The sequence below is a fragment of the Leopardus geoffroyi genome, chromosome D4 (genome assembly GCF_018350155.1).
Source record: "Leopardus geoffroyi isolate Oge1 chromosome D4, O.geoffroyi_Oge1_pat1.0, whole genome shotgun sequence".
Taxonomy (NCBI): domain Eukaryota; kingdom Metazoa; phylum Chordata; class Mammalia; order Carnivora; family Felidae; genus Leopardus; species Leopardus geoffroyi.
Genome location: NC_059342.1, coordinates 78718362 through 78737995, shown reverse-complemented (window position 1 = coordinate 78737995; position 19634 = coordinate 78718362). Strand labels below are relative to the sequence as shown.

At 37.7% G+C, this 19634-nt stretch overlaps 1 long non-coding RNA gene across 1 annotated transcript; it reads right to left on the bottom strand.

Moving 5' to 3' along the window:
• Nucleotides 1-963: 963 nt before the first annotated feature.
• On the bottom strand, nucleotides 964-19570 carry LOC123592874. The gene is made up of 3 exons (XR_006709988.1): nucleotides 19481-19570; nucleotides 1658-1757; nucleotides 964-1522 (listed from the first exon to the last, which is right to left on the bottom strand). It is a non-coding gene; the product is annotated as an uncharacterized LOC123592874 (long non-coding RNA).
• Nucleotides 19571-19634: the final 64 nt, after the last annotated feature.

Below are 19634 nucleotides of genomic sequence, written 5' to 3'. Positions count from 1 at the left end.
CTGCATCCTGGCTGTCTCAAATATCTATCTACCCAGTGACTCGGGACTCTAAGGAGTCCTTAGCGTTTGCTGGTCATTCTTGAAATTCAATCTTTGATTCTTGAGATAAACACGGATTTGGATTGACCAGATAATGCTCCTTGAGCCTGACGTGTATTTCTAGGCTCAGAGAAAGTGCATTGTATAGAATGAATACGGGATTAGTGGTTGGACATTTTGAATTTTGAGCCCAGCTTCTGCTACTGATTAAATGTATGACTTTGGGCTTTGTGCTTAACCTCTCTAAACCTCAGTTTTCTGTAAAATGATCAACATAGATAGCTGAGGAGGAGAAAAAACGAGAAAAAGTGTTTATAATACCTCAGAAAATTTTCTTTTTATTAATATATTTCTTTTTTAAATTATTTTTTGTTTAAATTTTAGTTAGTTTCCATACAGTGCAATATTGGTTTCAGGAAGAGAATTTAGTAATTCATCACTTACATAAAACACCCAGTGCTCATCACAAGTGCCCTTTTTTTTTTTAATTTTTAATGTTTATTTATTTTTGAAAGAGAGAGACAAGACAGAGCATGAGGTGGGGGAGGGGCAGAGAGAGAGGGAGACACAGAACGTGAAGCAGGCTCCAGGCTCGGAGCTGTCAGCAGAGAGCCTGACGCAGGGCTCGAACTCACAAACCGGACATCATGACCTGAGCTGAAGTCAGATGCTTAACTGACTGAGCCACCCAGGTGCCCCACAAGTGCCCTTCTTAATACGCATCACCCATTTAGCCCATCCCCTCACCCACCCTCCTCCATCAACCCTCGGTTTGTTCTCTGTAGTTGAGAGTCTCTTATGGTTTGTTTCCCTCTCTTCTCTCCACCCCCTTCCCACATGTTCATCTATTTTGTTTCTTAAATTCCATATATGAGTGAAATCATATGGGATTTGTCTTTCTCTGATTGACTTATTTCACTTAGCATAATGCGGTCTAGCTCCAGCCATGTTGTTGCAAAGGGCAAGATTTTATTCTTTTTGATGGCTGAGTAATATAATTTCTAATGAGTAACATCTTCCCCTCCATGATCCTCACAGCTCTAAGCATGCAACGCAGATGGTGCACGTGAGCTTATATTTAATACAGGCATCACTAGGCCTTTCTGGAAGCAAAGAGTGCCATTTTAAACAAGGCATAGTCGTCCTTGAGTCCACGTCCCTCCTTGAGTCCAGTGAAGCAAATGTTAGTAATATTTTCTCTCTCTCCTACCCTAACTGTCCAAAGCCCAAATCTGAGCTCAGATATTTAATATCGACAGAATGATGCCCTGATGAATGACCACTTAGGAAGATTGCACTGACTATAATGATCCCCAAATTTCAGCGTCATAACAGTGTAACAATTCTATTTATCTCTCACATGATATTCCAATGTGGATTGGGTGGTTCTCCTCGGAGGCTCCCCTCTAGGTGGTAACTTGAAAATCTGGACTCCCTTCTTCCTGTAATGTATGTATCCTAAAGATGTGTTCTCTGCAGGTCTCTATAGAAGAAGAAAGGGAGGACCTGGACGTGGCTGAAGATTTTAGGAGCCGGGCCTGGCTGTGCTGTGCATCCCTTTAGCCCATCTTTTATTTCCCAGATAGAGCCACATGGCTATAGCCTACTGAAGTCTTACTGTATGCCCAGGAAGAGGAAATGGAGTATGAGAACACTGTGGCTTCTTTTCTGGAAGCAGAGCTGAAATGGAGCCTCAGTATGTCCAGAGTCTGTTCTCACTAGATGGAAATATCAGAATTGTTAACCTGTATACCCATGGGAACCAACTTTATCAACTAGAGTATGGTGTTGATATGCAGTTTTTTTTTGCTTTTTGTCTTACAGACACTATTTATTTCAAAGTGACTTAGGTCGGCATTTCCCTCCCCACCACCACTGACATTGAGGGCGTTTCGTACATTTGTGATACAGTTAGATTCTCTTGCCATGATGTACATTCCTTGCTGGGATCCCGCAACCTCTGAAATTTTTTTTAGTTTGCATATATTACGATTTGCTCTTCGTGCTATAAAGCTCCGTGGGTGTTACTAATGCAAAATGTCATGTATCCACCATTACAATATAATACAGAATAGACCCATCTTTCTAAAAATCCCCTGTGCTTTACCTACTCAACCCTCCCTCTTTCAGTCTCCGCCTCGTTGACTCAATAGTCTTACCTTTTCCAGAATGGCACATACTTGAAATCATACAGTATGTAGCCTTTTGAGACTGGATTTTTCATTTAGCAGTATGTACTTAAGGGTTATCTGTGTCTCTGATGGCTTAGTAGCTTATTTCTTTTTTAAAAAATTAATTGTAGTATAGCATACCATGTTTTATTAGTTTCAGGTGTACAATATAGTGATTCAACAATTCTATACAGGATTCAGTGCTCAACATATTCGGTGTACTCTTCATCCCCTTCACCCATCCCCCCCCCCCACACTCCCATATAGCTTATTTCTTTTAAATGCTCCATTTTGGGGTGCCAGGGTGACTCAGTTGGTTAAGCGTCCAACTCTTGGTTTGGGCTCAGGTCATGATCTCATGGTTTATGGGTTCAAGCCCAATGTCAGGCTCCACACTTACAGTGTGAAGTCCGCTTGGGATCCCCTCTCTCTCTCTCTCTCTCTCTCTCTCTGCCCCTCCCCCGCTCACTCTCTTTGTGTCTCTATCTCTCTCACAATAAATACATAAACTTTAATAAATAAATAAGTATTCCATTTTATTGATATACCACAATTTGTTTATATACTCCCCTATTGATTTGTCGCATTGACCTATTGAAGGACATCTAAAATGTTTCTGGTGATTGTAATACAGCTGCTGTAAACATTCACATGCAGATTTTTTTTAACGTTTATTTATTTTTGAGAGACAGAGATAGAGCATGAGCAGGGGAGGGGCAGAGAGAGAGGGAGACACAGAATGTGAAGTGGGCTCCAGGCTCTGAGTTGTCAGCACAGAGCCTGACGTGGGGCTCCAACTCATGAACCATGAGATCATGACCTGAGCCGAAGTTGGACGCTTAACTGACTGAGCCACCCAGGTGCCCCCACATGCAGATTTTAACTGGACATGTGTTTTCAAACCACTGGAGAAAAAACCTAGGTGTGCAAATGTTCGATGGCATGGTAAGACTGTATTTGGTTTGTCAGAAACTGCCAATTGTCTTCCAAAGTGGCTTTTTCCATTGGTATTCTTAACAGCAACAAAAGAGAGCTCCTGCTGCTGTATATTCTTACCAGCATTTGGTATTGCCAGCTTTTTGTAGCAGCTATTCTAAAAGGTAGGCATCCTTCCACAGCTTCAACTATTCTGGGGTCACAATGAGAAGATTCAGCCATGGTTCACAGATCCCCCATGGAATACACAGTATTTGCTCTAGGCAGGGGTGTCGGGGGTAGCTGGTAAGGTGATGATGTAGGGAGAGATGATTTTCCCCATGATGACTGGATGAGCGATTACAGAGTTAGGCTACAGAAAATCCTCCTGCACTAGAAGTCTGGAAGATCAGCTGGTTGAAAATTCTGCCCTGACTCTATTCCTAAGGCACTGCAACCAGGCCTTTGCCGTGGTCTCGTCTGAACTCATCTCCTGTATACCTCTTTGAAACACAGGTCTGCTGCTAGATCAGCTCTGTAATCTTTCACATGGCACAATTAGCTGCGTAAAGATAAACAGCTCTAAATCATCACCTAGAGCACCATAATCATAGAGGGATTCCAGGGAAACACAAGAGACTTCTTCTTGCAGAAACAGAGACATCAATCACTAAAGAGAGGAATGAACTCAGGGAAGAGGATATAACAAATAATTAGATATAACAAATAAAATAACAGACAAATAATTACAACTTCATTATAGAAATTAAATTATCATGAGAAGTAAAAAAGAGAGAGAGTTAAGACTTCACTGAACACCGAAGCATTTAGGTTTAGAGAAATAATATAAAATAACATGAAAAAGAATAAGGACTAAAAGTGATCAGAAAGAAAAATGTAGTGACACATTCTAGAGGAGAGAAAACATATGGATGATGAATGTTCCCTAAAAGGAGAACATATTAGACCAAAAAACACACCGATATGCTTATAGTAATGTGACAGAAAACATATTGAATTAAAGAAACACCTACATGTATCAAGTGAAAGGGCACAACTGGTCTTGGGAGAGTGGATTAACAAAGCCAGACAAGCAAAAGCATATCAACTGTGAGACACAGCCATATAGGTTCTTAATTTTCAAAGATAAAGAATGCCTCCTGAAGGCACTTGAACACACAGACAGGATCCCCTAAAGAGAAGGGAATGAGGAACACTCTGGCTTCTGTTTCTGTCTAGACAACATTCACTGCTGGCAGACAGCGAAGCAATGCATACAAGCAATGTCTACTCTGGTCCAAGGCAAGGGAAATGTGACCCAAGAATTTCATACCATGCCAAATTGGTGTTCAAGCATAAATGCACCCGAAAGCCATTTTTATACACGGTAGAACTCAGAGGAAATGTCACCCATGAGCCTTTCTTGAAAAAAAGGCATGGTTATACAATCCAGTCAACCAAGAAACGAAGCAAAATAAAATGCATAGAAAGGAAGAACTATAGAAGCAAAGTTCTTATGCACTCACTTTATTTTAATGTAGAACTAAGTTTAAAGAATTGTGAGAATTTTGGTTGCAGTGCAAAATGTAGCTCCTCTAAGCCATGAAAATATATATGAACATGAAACTAACAAAAAATTGAAGTGGAAACATGGGAGGTGTAAAGACGTGTGTCTGTGTGTGCATACACGGAGCTAATTTTTCTTATTTTCCACCACGGTGGGAGGATTCCAAAAATATTACTTCTACTTGTTAAGTGGAGAAAAACATATTTAGGCATATTATTACTAACTATAAATATAACCAATAGGGTGTTTTAAAAACTCTTTCCAAAGAATCTTCCAACTTCTCAGAGGAAAATGAGAGACACAAGATGAATCAAAGAAGGGCATGTCCAAAAGCAAACTGTAGAAAATCTAATGGGCACAAAACTAAGAAATTAACATAAGATAAAATGACAGAACTGAAATAAAACCCACACATACTATTTAATTACAATGGGCTGAACCCACGGATTATTCAAGAAGACCACTGTATTGATTCATAAAACAACACGAAGTTAGAAGCAGTTTGAACAAGTCCCTTTGAAAGATGACAGTACCGAATGAAGACATACTATTCAAACAAAAACATACCGGGAATTAAGTTGCAAGCATAAAATAAAATCAAAACCAGGGGGGAAAAAGAACGAAATAAGATAAAGAAGGGGGTTTACTAATGATACAACGATGGGGATCTTAAAATCATCACTTGTTACGTCCCTAATACCACAGCATCGATATTAAGGGAAAAAATGTAGAAAATGTCAAAATTACAAAAAACAACATTGACAGAACTTAAACAATTTTTTTAATGTTTATTTATTCTTGAGAGAGACAGAGACAGGGCATGATTGGGGGAGGTTTAGAGAAAGAGAGAGAGGGAGACACAGATTCTGAAGCAGGCTCCAGGCTCTGAGCTGTCAGCACAGAGCCAGATGCGGGACTTGAACTCACAAACCGTGAGATCATAACCTGAGCCGAAGTCGGAAGCTCAACCGACTGAGCCATCCAGGCACCCCGACACAGCTTTTTAAATGAACTCTCAGCTTAAGAAAGACACTTCAAGTAGAAGAAAAGAGATAAAGAATTACTTAAATAACTAAACCCATGAGGCAGATATTAATTCTATATCAGAGGATAGTAAACACCTATTGTTTACAAGAGCCCATTGGACATTGATGTATTTCAGTCTTGTATTTCTTTACTATTAAAACTTCAATAATTGATCAAAGGTAGAAATTGGAAAAGTCATTTTATCATTAAAAACTCAGAGAAATGAAAAAACAAAACCTCAGAGAAATGGCTTAAATTATTAGAAGATAATGTATAAGATGATTAGTCAGAATTATTAGTAAAGTTCAGTAATACTTATAATTATGTTATGTTAATATAAATTTAAAGTAAGAAAATATCCGTTATAAAAGTAATGATAAAGATTAATTTCCTAGAAATAACAAGACAGATACAAGGCCTATATGAAAAAAAAACTATAAAACTTTACTCATAATCATAAAAGAAGATTAGAGTAAATAAAAAGATGTTCCTTATTCTTATATAAGAAGGTCTAAACAGTTGAGCCACCCGGGTGGCTCAGTCAGCTGAGCATCTGACTTCAGCGCAGGTCATGATCCCATGGTTCATGGGTCTGAGTCCCACATCGAGCTCTGAGCTGACAGCTCAGAGCCTGGAGCCTGCTTCTGATTCTGTGCCTCCTTCTCCCTCTCTGCTCCTCCCCTACTCACAGTCCTTTTGTCTGTCTCTCTCTCAAAAATAAACAAACATTTAAAAAAAAATTTTTTTTAAAGAAGGTCTAAACAGTTTAAAAGATCATATTTTCTGATCACAGTAAAGTCATAATGGGTTTGTAAGGACAGGGACAAAATCAGAATCCTCACTGATTCCACCCTCTTTGAATGACCCCTAGAACAAAGAGAAAAGCACAGCTAAAAACGCTGAATATTTTAAAAATAGCAGTGATGAAAATACCATAGATAGGGCCTTATGTAATAAAGTCATAATTATGCTCAAGGAACTATTCATAGATGCATACACATTGCTATATTCAAAAAGCATGAAAATAAATGAATTAATTATCCAACTAAAAAGGTTAGGAAATGCAACATAAAATAAAAGGAAGGAAAAAGGTGGGAATTAATAAGTAAAAATCAAAATTAATGATTTTGAAAACAGAAACACAGTAGAATAAATAAAATGAAAGACAGTTGTTTGCAGGAAAAATTAGACCATCCATTATCTACTTTATTAAAAAAAATTTTTTTTAATGTTTATTTATTTTTGAGAGAGAGAGAGAGTCAGAGTACAAGTAGGGGAGGGGGCAGAGAGAGAGGGAGAAACAGAGTCTGAAGCCCGCTCCAGGCTCTGAGCTGTCAGCACAGAGCCCAACGCGGGGCTTGAACTCACGGACCGTGAGATCACAACCTGAGCCGAAGTTGGACGCTACCCAGGTGCCCCCATTGACTATCTACTTTAAAGAGTGTATGTGTGTTTATGTATGTTGAGCAGGGGGAAGTGACTGGAAAAAGACAATATTGATTCCAAAATCAGATAATTAGGACAAAATAGGAAAATGCAGACACATCCCATCTCTGAATACTGATTAAAAAAAATTTTTTTTAACATTTATTCATTTTTGAAAGGCAGAGAGAGACTGAGCGCGAGTGGGGAAGGGAGACACAGAATCCAAAGCGGGCTCCAGGCTCTGAGCTGTCAGCCAGAGCCCAATGTGGGGCTCGAGCTCACGGACCACGAGATCATACCTGAGACCAAGTCAGCGGCTTAACCAACTGAGCCACTAAGGCGCCCCTCTGAATGCTGATTTTAAAACCCTAAACTTCTAGCAAATAGAGCCCATCTTCACATGAATTAACACGTTAACACATTATAACCAAATAGATTTTTTCTTCACCTAGGAAGGAAAGAACTATTCGAGATTAAGTATGAATTAACAGTAGTCAATATTTTACTAAATCAAGGGGAACACTCAGCATGTGGTTATCTCAATAAATACCAAAACAGAAAAATGATCAGATTTGTCTATACCTGATTTTTTTTTGGTACTTAATAAAGTATGAAATAGATAGATACTCCCTTAGCCCTATGTCAAACAAAATGTTAATATTTTGAAGTAATGAAAGCTTTTTCATTACAATAAAGAACAAGGAAGGGACGTACCATGTCATCTATTATTTAATATTGCTCTGGTTGTATTAGCCATTGCATTTAGAAAAGAATATAGGGGCGCCTGGGTGGCTCAGTTGGTTGGGGCATCCGACTTCAGCTCAGGTCATGATCTCACAGTCCGTGAGTTCAAGCCCCACTCAGTCCCTGTGCTGACAGTTCAGAGCCTGGAGCCTGCTTCAGATTCTGTGTTTCCCTCTCTCTGCCCCTCCCCTGCTCATGCTCTGTCTCTCTCTGTCTCAAAATAAATTAAAAAACATTAAAAAAAATTTTTAGAAAAGAAAAATATGTAAAAGGAAAAATAGAAAATTATCATCAAATGAAATGACTCTATCATTAAAAACAGAGAAATTACTTAAATTATTAGAAGAGGACCATAAGATAATTGGTTAGAATTGTTAATACAAAATTCAATAATGCTTATATATTATATTAATATAAATTTAACATATGAACATATCTCATTTATAAAAGTAATAATAAGGATTAATTTCCTAGAAATAAACATAAGATATGTACAAGGCATGTATGAAAAAAAAAAAGCCTGTAAACCTCTACTGATAACCATAAAAGAATACAATAGTGAATAAAAAGACCTACTTTATTCTTGTAGAAGAAGGTGTAAATGGCTTAAAAAGTCAATTATATTAATCTAAATATTCATGGTAACCCCAACAAATATATTAATATAATATTTCACCTTAGAACTTGAATATGTCATTCCAAAATCCATCTGGAAAATAAGCATGAGGAAATTGCGAGAACCATTTTGAACAAGAGAACATGAGAGGGGCCAAGTCCCATCAGATACTAAAATGTATTACAAGGAAATAGTAGTAAAAACTATGTGCCATTGTAGCAAGAAAATACTAACAAATTAATGGAACATAATAAAAATTTTCCAAATGGGCCCAAATGTACATTGAACAAATGCATTATTACAGTGTTTCAAATGTGAGGGAAAGATGGCTTATTAAATAGATTTTCTGGGACAACAGGCTAGCCATTTAGAGTGAGTAGCACAGTAGAAGCTAAATCCCCATCTTTTTTTCACACCAAAATAAATTCTAGATGGAACAAAGATCCAAGATGAAGTGGAAAACATAACGAGAAAAATATCAAAGAAAGTCTTGAGTTGGGACGGTCTTAATATACTTGGCCTAAAACCACAAACTACCAACATATAGACTATTAACTATACATACGTAAATACTTTGTGTAACATTTAGAGACATAGCCAAAATATAAACATAAGTCATGAGAATTTTATATGCAACACAGGGAAAATAGTTAATCCCCTTAATATTTAACGAACCGTTACCAATCAGTAAGAAAAAAATAACTATTGCCCAATGAGAAGCTGGAAAGGACATAAAAACGTCGTTCATAGAAAATTTCACTCATGCACAGACACACACAAATAGCCAGTGAACATGTATATAAGATGGCCAAAATTTCTCATAATTAAAGGAAAAAAATTAAAATAATAAGTAGACACCATTTTTATTTATCATTTTGCCAAAGAGCAAATGTGTTAGCAAGTAAGTATAAGGGGAAAAAGACATTATCATGTACCACTGATATATACATATATATGTATATATCAGCATATATATTTCCATATATACATATATTGCCGATATATATAAATTGTGGATATATATATATATTTTCTGATATATCTATATCTATATCTATATCTATCTATCTCTATCTCTAGAGAGAGATATATATAGACATAGATAGATAGATAGAGATAGATATATAGAGAGAGAGAGAAAGAGAGAGAGAGTCAATTTGGCCACCTCAATTAAAATTAAATATGTACAGGTTCTTTTAGCCAGCAATTTAATTTCTAATAATTTATCCCTAGATACTGTTGGTCATGTATATGTAAGAACTTTCCTAATGTCCATAAAAGATGAATCAAATTAAGTAAGGTATACTCATGCAATTCTTTATTCCATTTAAAAAACTGAGACTTTATTTTTTTAATTGAAGCACAGCTGATACACAGTGTTGCATTAGTTTCAGGTGTATAACGCAGTGATTGGACAAGTCTGTAGGTTATGCTGTGCTCACCAGGAGTGTAGCTACCATCAGTCACCATATGATGCTATTACAATACCATTGACAATATTCCCTATGCTGTACCTTTATCTCCATGACTTCAGTCCATAACTGGAAGCCTGTATCTCCTACTCCCCTTTACCCATTTTGCCCATCCCTCCCCCACTCCCCATCCCTCTGGCAACCACCAGTTTGTTCTCTGTGTTTATGGGTCTGTTTCTGCTTTGTGTTTCTTCATTTGTTTTGTTTTTTACAGTCTACAAAAAGATTGAGGACTTTCTTATGTGCAATTACAGAAGGATCTTTAATCCACATTTAGAGAAAAACAAGATCAATGTTTCAAACAGTGTATATAGTATGACCTCATCTGTTTTTAACAAATTAAATAAAGGATATATACATATGCTTGCTTGTGCTTTCAACATTTCTGGAAAGATTCATACACGCATACACACATATAAGCAATCCACAGTGGTATTCTTTGGTGTGTAAATGTGAAGCTGACTTTTCAGGGAGACTCTTTTTTATTATTATATTATTTAAATGATTTATATTTTTACCGTATGCATGCATTTCTTTTATAATAAAAGTTTAAAAATAGACAAAATGGTCATTTTTTTCTATGAATGAGTGAGAGCTGGATAACTATATTATTTGTAACAAATATTTTTCAAAAATTTTTTAATGTTTATTTATATTTATTTTTGAGAGAGAGAGTGAATGCAAGCAAGGGAGGGGCAGAGAGAGAGAGAGAGAGAGAGAGAGATTGAGAGAGAGGGAGGGAGACACAGAATCTGAAGCAGGCTCCAGGCTCCTAGCTGACAGCACAGAGCCCGACGTGGGACTAGAACTCACCCACCGTGAGATCATGACCTGGGTTGAAGTCAGACACTTAACCGACTGAGCCACCCAGGCGCCCTGTAACAACTACTTTATACCTTATTAAATCAGTTTTCAAATACATACAATGTATTTTACAGTTGACTCCTGCACAGTACGGGGTGGGGCCTCCAAACCCCACATAGTAGAAAATCCACATATAACTTTTGACTCCCCCAAAACTTTACTAATAGACTACTGTTGACCAGAAGATTTACCAACAACATCAATAGTCAATTAACACACATGTTATCTGTATTATATGCTGCATTCTTATAATAAAGTAAGCTCAAGGGGCGCCTGGGTGGCTCAAGTCAGTTAAGCATCCAACTTCAGCATCCAACTCAGGTCATGATCTCACGATCTGTGCGTTCAAGTGCCACGTTGGGTTCTATGCTGACAGTTCAGAGCCCAGAGCCTGCTTCAGATTCTGTGTCTCCCTGTCTCTCTGCCCCTCCCCTGCTTGCGCTCAGTGTCTCTCTCTCTCTGTGAAAAATAAATACCCCTTAAAAATTTTCTTAAAAAAAAACAATAGCATAAGCTTGAGAAAAGAAAATGTTTCTTAGAAAATCACAAGGAAGAAAAAATACATTTAGAGTACTATAATGTATTTTTTGGGAAAAAATCCACATGTAAGTGGACCCATGTTGTTCAAGCTGTATTTTGCCTCAAATAAACTAATAGATGAATTATAAAATATTATGTAATGGTTAAAAGATCAATCCACAGACGCATGCTGGTATTTTGGGGGTTCTCCCCCTACCACTAAAATACACACAGTCTGCGTTCATTCATTCAACAAAGCTAGGCAAACTGCTTACTTTCCATAAAACTTGATTTCATATTAGTATCCACCTCATCTAGTATCGTTATTAAATAAGCAAAGGGCCATAAAGCTTTTAGCATAGTTCCTGATATAGGAATTACTTAAAATGTATTAACTAGAATCAAAAAGAGCAGGAAAAAATGCCAGCCACCCTCTCACTCCAGGATTATCTATGAAGACATTACAAGGACAGACAGACAGACACCCCCCCCCCCACACACACACACAGAGGGAGAAAGAGAGTGAGCAAGATCCATATAAAGATACAGACATATCTATTTATCTTCGGAATGCAAAGTGGGATTCACATTATTTAGAAACTTGTTTTTACTCATTGGCAATACATAGCCAATATCTTCTATATCAATAAATACACTTCCACTCCCACCGCCTTGACTGAGTTCAAGTTTCCTTAGTTTTCTTGCCTGAATTTTTGTAAGAATCCCTAACCTATCTCCCTGCCTCCATTCTTTCCCATGTTCTTGTTTCTTAACTTCACAAACTCTTTAAGCATTCCACATTACCCACAGGGTCTGACTCCACCATCTGGCACACTAGGCTTCCTGGGACCTAATCCTTGTCTATATGTATGGCTTCATCTCTCATCACTTTCTTCCATGAACTTTATGCTCTGATCACACCTTCCCTAGCAAAGCAAAGTACCCTAGCACATGCCTTTCCAGAAGGCAGCGTGATAGAACACACACATGGAAAGTACATAAACTTTGGATCCAGGTCAACCTATATTTTTTCAATTATTTTATTATTTTATTTTATTTTATTTTATTTTATTTTATTTTATTTTATTTTATTTTATTTTTTCATCATTACAAGTGCCCTCTTTAATCCTTATCCCCTATTTCACTCATTCCCACACCCACCTCCCCTCTGGTGATGGGATCATCAGTTTGTTCTCTATAGTTAAGGAGTCTGTTTCTTGGTCTGTATCTCTCTCTCTCTTTTATTTTTCCTTTGCCCATTTGTTTTGTTTCTTAAATTCCACATATAAATGAAATCGTATGGCATTTGTCTTCTCTGAATTATTTACTTCGCTCAGCATTATACTTTCTAGCTCTTTCCATGTCATTGCAAATGGTTAAGATTTCATACTTTTTTATGGCTGAGTAATAGTTTGGCTATTGGAAATAATGCTGCAATAAATGTAGGGGTGTATATATCCCTTTGAATTGGTGTTTTTGTATTTGTTGGGTTAAATACTCAGTAGTTTGATTGCTGGATCATAGGGTAGTTCTATTTTTTGAACCAATCTACATTCTAATCTTGGTTCCAACATCGACTGTAGGGTGGCCATAGAAAAGTCACCTGACCATATTTGCTAACAAAATTTGCTTTGGATGAGAGAAACTTTTCTTGTCTAAACATCAAAATAATTACTGGGCTTACAAGCCAGAACACAGCGATAATTAACAAAAAGTACAGTGTTCCCCACATAGTAATAATTGACTAAATGTTCATTCCCTTAGAACAGCTGCAGTCTTTCTCACATCTGGACTTTTCTTTTATTTCCATGATAAACACCTCAGTCCCCTTGTTAACTCTTACCTGGATTATAACAGCCTCTAACTGGTCTCCAAATCTCCATCTTGTCCCTCCCCTATCCTGTCTTTCAGAGCCATCTGACCATGTATTTCTCTGACCATGTTGCTCTGGTGTTCAAAAATCTTCAGTGGTCTCCATCACCTCCAGCCTAAGCCCCTACCTTCTGCCAATACTCTTCCAGCCCTGTGGCATCCCCCTACCTTTGCCTGGGCTCCAGCACTGTCCAGGAAATATAGTTCCCTTTTTTAATGGCATACCAGTGATACGCCAGCCACTGCATCTGGCCCCTTACATCTGTTTCTCTTCACCGTTATGCTCATTTTAGGATGTATGATTCTGATAAGTTAAATGATTTTCTCAAGGCCATTCACCAAGTGAAGAAACAAAAAAATTAAAAATATAGATGTAGATAGATATAGATATAGATATAGATATAGATGATATAGATGATATAGATGATATAGATGATATAGATGATATAGATATAGATGTAATCAGGCTGGCTCTAAAACTTCCATGCCATTTTTTGGACCATATAGCTGCATTGAAATACACACCATAAATTGTTTTATTCTGCCAAATGAGATATGCTATGTTTGTTAATTTGTTAGCCTGGTTCATGAGGTTCATGTGAGAGAAAGTTAAGACACAAAATATATATGAACCAGAGTGCCAGGGGTTTGGAATACATATGGTACAGTTTGGATTCACTCCTATAGCAAGGGAGATCCTGGCACTAAATAATTACAACAGGGAAGCAAACAAGCCAAAGAGATAACCACTGGGAAGCTGAGTCACCAAAGGAGGTGGTAGCTAAGGCAGAGATGATGGAGAGGAGATGACTGAGTGAAAAGATACTTAGAATGTTGTCTATTTAACAAGTTTAGCAATTGCCTCTTGAGCAAACGCCATGCAACTGTGTGAAGTTCATTACAGCCTCCAGTGTAACTGCTAAAACCAAAGTGAAATTTGTGGTTACTATTGCCCACAGGTCTAAGTTTATTCTGTCATCATTAGTGGGGATACAAGGCCTTCCAACAAGGAAAATGATCATTTTGCTTCACTGCATTCTTATATCAGTTTAAAAGATGCCAAAGTACAGCACTCACGTGGGTATATGAGAGTTAGGCTTCCCATTGTAAAGGGATCAATATCTGTTCTACCAGCAGCGGCTACAAAGCACCTTCTAAAACTAATAATTGTGGAAGAGCTGAATCCTTCATAATAAAATCTTTAAAACCTGTATAAAATCCCTCTGTAAAGCCATTTTCCTGGGGAGACCTATAATTATCGAAAGGCAAGATGGGCGCACTGGCCCATTTCACATAAACATGGATGGTATGAGCCTTGGCCAGGAAAGCTGAAAGTAGAGAAATAAAACTCAGATGAGAAAATGAACCAGGGTCAATTTTTCTTCCCAATGTACTTTATTGTATACAAATGATAAAGCATAAACAGCCTCTGATTTCCCACCAGACACTGATGCTTTTTTTTTTTTTCCCTAAAAAGACTCTGCCTAACATTGAATCTCAAATCCTATCATTCAAATACACATATCACATTCACCCTTGGCGAATTCTCCTGCAGTTAACCCTATTTTCATGTGGCATTTTTCTTGAATTTTATATTCAGGCATTTAGTTAGTATTCAGAATCTTCCTTTTTCTTTGATCTCTTAAAAAACCAGCGTGGTGGGGGTAATTATACCCCTCCAATCTCTGCTCAATATACTAGAGTGTACTTTGTTGTTCAAAAAAGCAGAGAAAAAAGAATCTGCCTGAACTCAAGTTCATCCTAACACACTCCTAAGCAACTGTCCTGCTTTTAGCAACCTTTTTCAAGGCTTCATTTCCACAGGACTTGGGCAAGCCTCGTTGTTAATTCTTACCACAGGAACGAGAGAAGAAACAAAAGGCCAAAATGTCAAAATTCTATGTGGCCTGAGCAATCCATTTCATAATCTGGTTCTCAGTTTCCTTTTCTCTGAAATGAAGGAGTGGGACCAGAACTCAGAGACCGAATCATTTTAATCTCTTGTTACAACCCTGTTCAATCAATAGTGACTGTTTCAAATACTTCCTTGATTCAGTGGCGGACTCCAGGCTCAGGGGGGAAGAGTATCAAGGCTGATTAGCAATGTCTACCAAGGGCACAGGATGTGGAAATGACAACATGAGTGCCATTTTTTTTTTTTTTTTACGTACTTGGTGTACATATGATGCTTTTAGTTCCTGTACGATTCCTATTCTCTGTTAGAGAATAGGAGAAAGATTATCTTGGACTAAGCATGTAGATTTAAGAGTTGTGAGAAGGTGAACTCAATATTCCAGGATGAGATGACTAAAGGGATTTAAAAATAGAAGATAATCTAGAGGCCAGTGATTGAATATGAGACAGGAGATCCAGAGAGATGAAAGTGGAGATAAATATTACATGCAGGCAAATAAATGGGCTGAAAATTGAGATTAGACCTGTTGTCTACAGTTGGTTTCTCCTTGCTGTGATGCTTGAGGGACAGCTGTGTATAAAGGATCAGGAAGGAAAAAAAAAAACAACAACAACCAAAAACCTCCTGATGTCATTAAATAAAGAATTCTGTAATTCTACCACCCTAACAAATAGGAGATATTTCATGACATTCGGAAAATACTGAATAAAGGAATATGACATCAAACCAGGGGTGATCCCCTCCAGCACTACCCCCAGGGCAAATGGAAATATTTGAAGACATTTCTTATTGACGTGACTGGGGTGGGAGGCAGTGGTGCTGGCACATTAAGGTAGAGGCCAAGATGCTGGTTAATTTCCTACAAGGCAGAGAATAACCCTGTATAGCAAAGGGTTGTCCAGCCCAAGAATGTCAAGGTTGAGAAATCTGTCTTAAAGGAATGAATGAAAGAACAAATGATCAAAGCCCTATCCTACATGTGCTCTATTGTGCTGGAGACTCCAGTATTGACCAACACACTTGATCTCCTCTTTAACCCACATCTAGGCTGCATTTCCTACCCTTCCTTTAAAGTGGGATGTGGCCATATGACTAGGTTTGGTTCAATAAGATGTAAATAAAAGTGACACATGACACTTCCAGAACTGACCCATTAATCAACTTCCCAATCTCTCTTTTTCCTCTTGCACTAGCTGGATGGCAAGTTCTCCTGTGACCTAACAGAGGGAGAAGACACAAAATGAAGGGAGTCTAGGACCTTGAATGACTATGTAGAGCAAGCATCCCTTCAACTTCTGATTCTCCACATTGGATTGTACTGTACAGGAAAAATAATGTTAGGCTTTTATTTCATCAAGCCATTGAAAGTTGAAGGTTACATGTTACAGGAGTTAGCCTACTTTGAGTAGTACATCTGAAATATGACCAATTGGACTGTGTGCTATTCCCTAGCAAAAACAACAAATCAGCATTTTTTGACCTTTGTCCGTCTGTCTCTGTCTTTCATGTTTTGTACATGGATACACATTTTATTAGCTTTTCTTTTAGAGAAGTTCCAAGTCTCTCTGTTCCAAGTCTAAGCTTCCCTATTCTTAGGAACTCTTTTTTTCCCATCCTTCCCCCCCCCCCCCCGCCCCATGCCGTACAAAGCTGCTGACAGTCTACATTAGTAGCTATCATATCACAAAAGCAGAAACAAAGGGATAAGTTTCTTCCCTTTATGTATCAGAATTTCTGGGATCCAGGAAGCATCACGACTCCATAATAGATTATAGGGTTCTTGAATGACTTAAATTCAGAAGAAAGAAAACTTAAGCACTGTGCTAGTCTCTGTGGATCATAAAAATGTGTTATATACACGATTGCCTTCAAAGAATTTATATTCTGGTAAAATAAATTAGAACAAAAACATAAAGAGCTATGATAAATACATTATAAGGACAAATAAATTCCTCTAGAAGTTCAAGAGAGAAGTTCAAGAATATCATATGTAGTTAGAGACTTCAGAAAATAATAAATTGAAGCAATGTCCTTTCACATGGGTTTCAGGAATAGGTAGGTTTTGACAAATGAGCATGGGGTGAGACATGAAGCCATTGAAATGCCAATTACACTAGGGGGCAGCGGGAAGTCTAATTGGCCAGAGTCTAGAGCAGCACCATCCAATAGAAATATAATGAGCCACAAATGAAAGCCAGGTGCAATGTTTTTCAAGTAGCCACATTAGAAAAGCAAAGAAGAAATAGGATAAATCAATTTTAACAGTATATTTTAACTCAATATATCCAATACACTATTATTTCAATGCACTGCAAATAAAAACATTAATAAGATACTTCCTTTGTTTTTTTTCATTGTACATCTGTGAATTCTGGAGTGACTTTTACATTTATAGCACATCTCAATTTGGATTTGGACGTGTCTAGTAGTTATCATATTGGACAATTCAGGGCTAGAAACCATGTAGCTAAGAGGCTGGGACTTTGTTCTTGAAATCACCCACATGGCCTACAGTACAATCATTTGCACAGGGGTACTCAGCGCGGTCTGTTGGGAAGAATTGTTTCCTTAAATGCTTCCATGGAAAACACAGGATTATGAAGCTTCAGAGATAGACTTTTCTGCTGTCATGTAAAAGAATATGATGTACTATGCAGGAAGTCTTAATTGGTTACCCCCCATCATCTTTCCTGAATGCCAGTCTCTGATACTTGACTCTGACATTCTAATGCCTATTTTTCTGTCTTCTTAGCTGTATGAGATATATTGCAGCAAAGTCACCAACAGCACCCTGGGATAGGAGGTCTTAACATTCTCAGACTTGCCACCAATGTCACCAACTTTAGGCCCTGAATGATGTGCAGGTCTTCTGGAGTAAATCCAGTTGCCCTAAGGGTTGTTTTGGATAACTTCATAACTTTTGGAAATTCTGGATTAATTTTTATCAAAACCAGTGTCTGAATTTTATTTTTCTAATTTTCAGTTTTGGTTCTGCCATATATACATATATATGTGTATATATATATATATATATATATATATATATATATATATATATTTTTTTTTTTTTTTTTTTTTCTTTTTGACCCAGTGCTTGTCCATTCGCCCTCGTCTTCTAAAATTGTCTGCAACTCCTTGTTCAGGGGTTCACTACTTGCTTGATTCCAAAAACATTCAAAATGACCCCCTGACCCAAGTTTCACCTCCCTTCATCCATTCTCCCCATTGTTGCTTGAGTGATATTTCCAAAAATAAATTGGAGGGTGCTCTTTCTAAAAATATCACCATTACTTTGAGACCTTCTACAGAAGACCTCTGTCAGGGAGCTTTTTTGACTCTTAATGAGGTTTTGTTTTATTTAGCCATGAACTTTACTTAATAATAATGATAAAAAATAAGATTTAACACTTTGAGGTGCCCTTTTGAGTTCATCTTAAAACCACAGCTTCCTAGGATCTCCTCCCCTGTGCACTCATTCCCCTTTATGTGAATCTGAAACAGAGTCCAAGCTTTTCGCATTCACCACTTACAATGAACTTATCTCAGATTACTTTTTACAGACTTCTATCACACCAGACTTCTTTGGTGATATGCTTACTATACTTACTGTTCCCAAATTGGAAGGAGTAACAGCTGGAAAAAAAAAAAAATCAGTGATTCCCATGCACCAGGTACTGGGCTTCACATGCAAGGTTTACTTAATTCTTAATACAGCCCGATGGGGAACTGGGGCTAAGACCTTGCTTATAGGGTCATAGAACTGGTACCTATCACGATGGGATCCCAACTTTGAGCACTAGCAGATTCTATAGCTCCAGCAGTTAAGCACTCAACTGCGTTTTGACATCTCTGTAATGTACTCATGGCCTTCCATTACCCCAGTCTCCAGGTAGCAGTACCTTTCTCATCCCAGCAGGCCCAGACCAAATGCTGCCTGCTTCATCTATGAGGCCTTCCCTGACATGTCCTGATAAATCATTCCTATTCTTTCAATCCTACAGAGGGATTTAGCAAATACTTCACTAACACTGTCTTTTACATCGGTCGCTGTCTACAAGTATTTTGCCCACTGGCTCTGAGTCACTGTTGCCTTGAATTTCAATTTCCTTTTTTTTTTTTAATTGGAGACGAATAGAACTTACTTCATAGTGTTGTGAGAAAAAATGCCAATGGGAAAATATACGTGGAGTCCTTAGAAGAGGGCCCAGAATATGGGAAATGATCAATACTGGTTAGCAGGTAAGCCTATTATTAACCTCACCAATATTGTCACTGAGTATAAAGGAATTTGCATTAGACATTTCTATACCCCTAATTCCTAATATCATATCACACCTTTGATCCAGTAAGGGTTCCATAAGAGTCTGGTGAACTGAATCATGGTCAACTGCTATTTTTTTCATCCCTCTTGGACTTTAGCTCTATAGAGCTCTCTTATAAGTATCAGCATTCTGCTTCTTTGACCTCACAGAGATCTTTATGTTTTAGA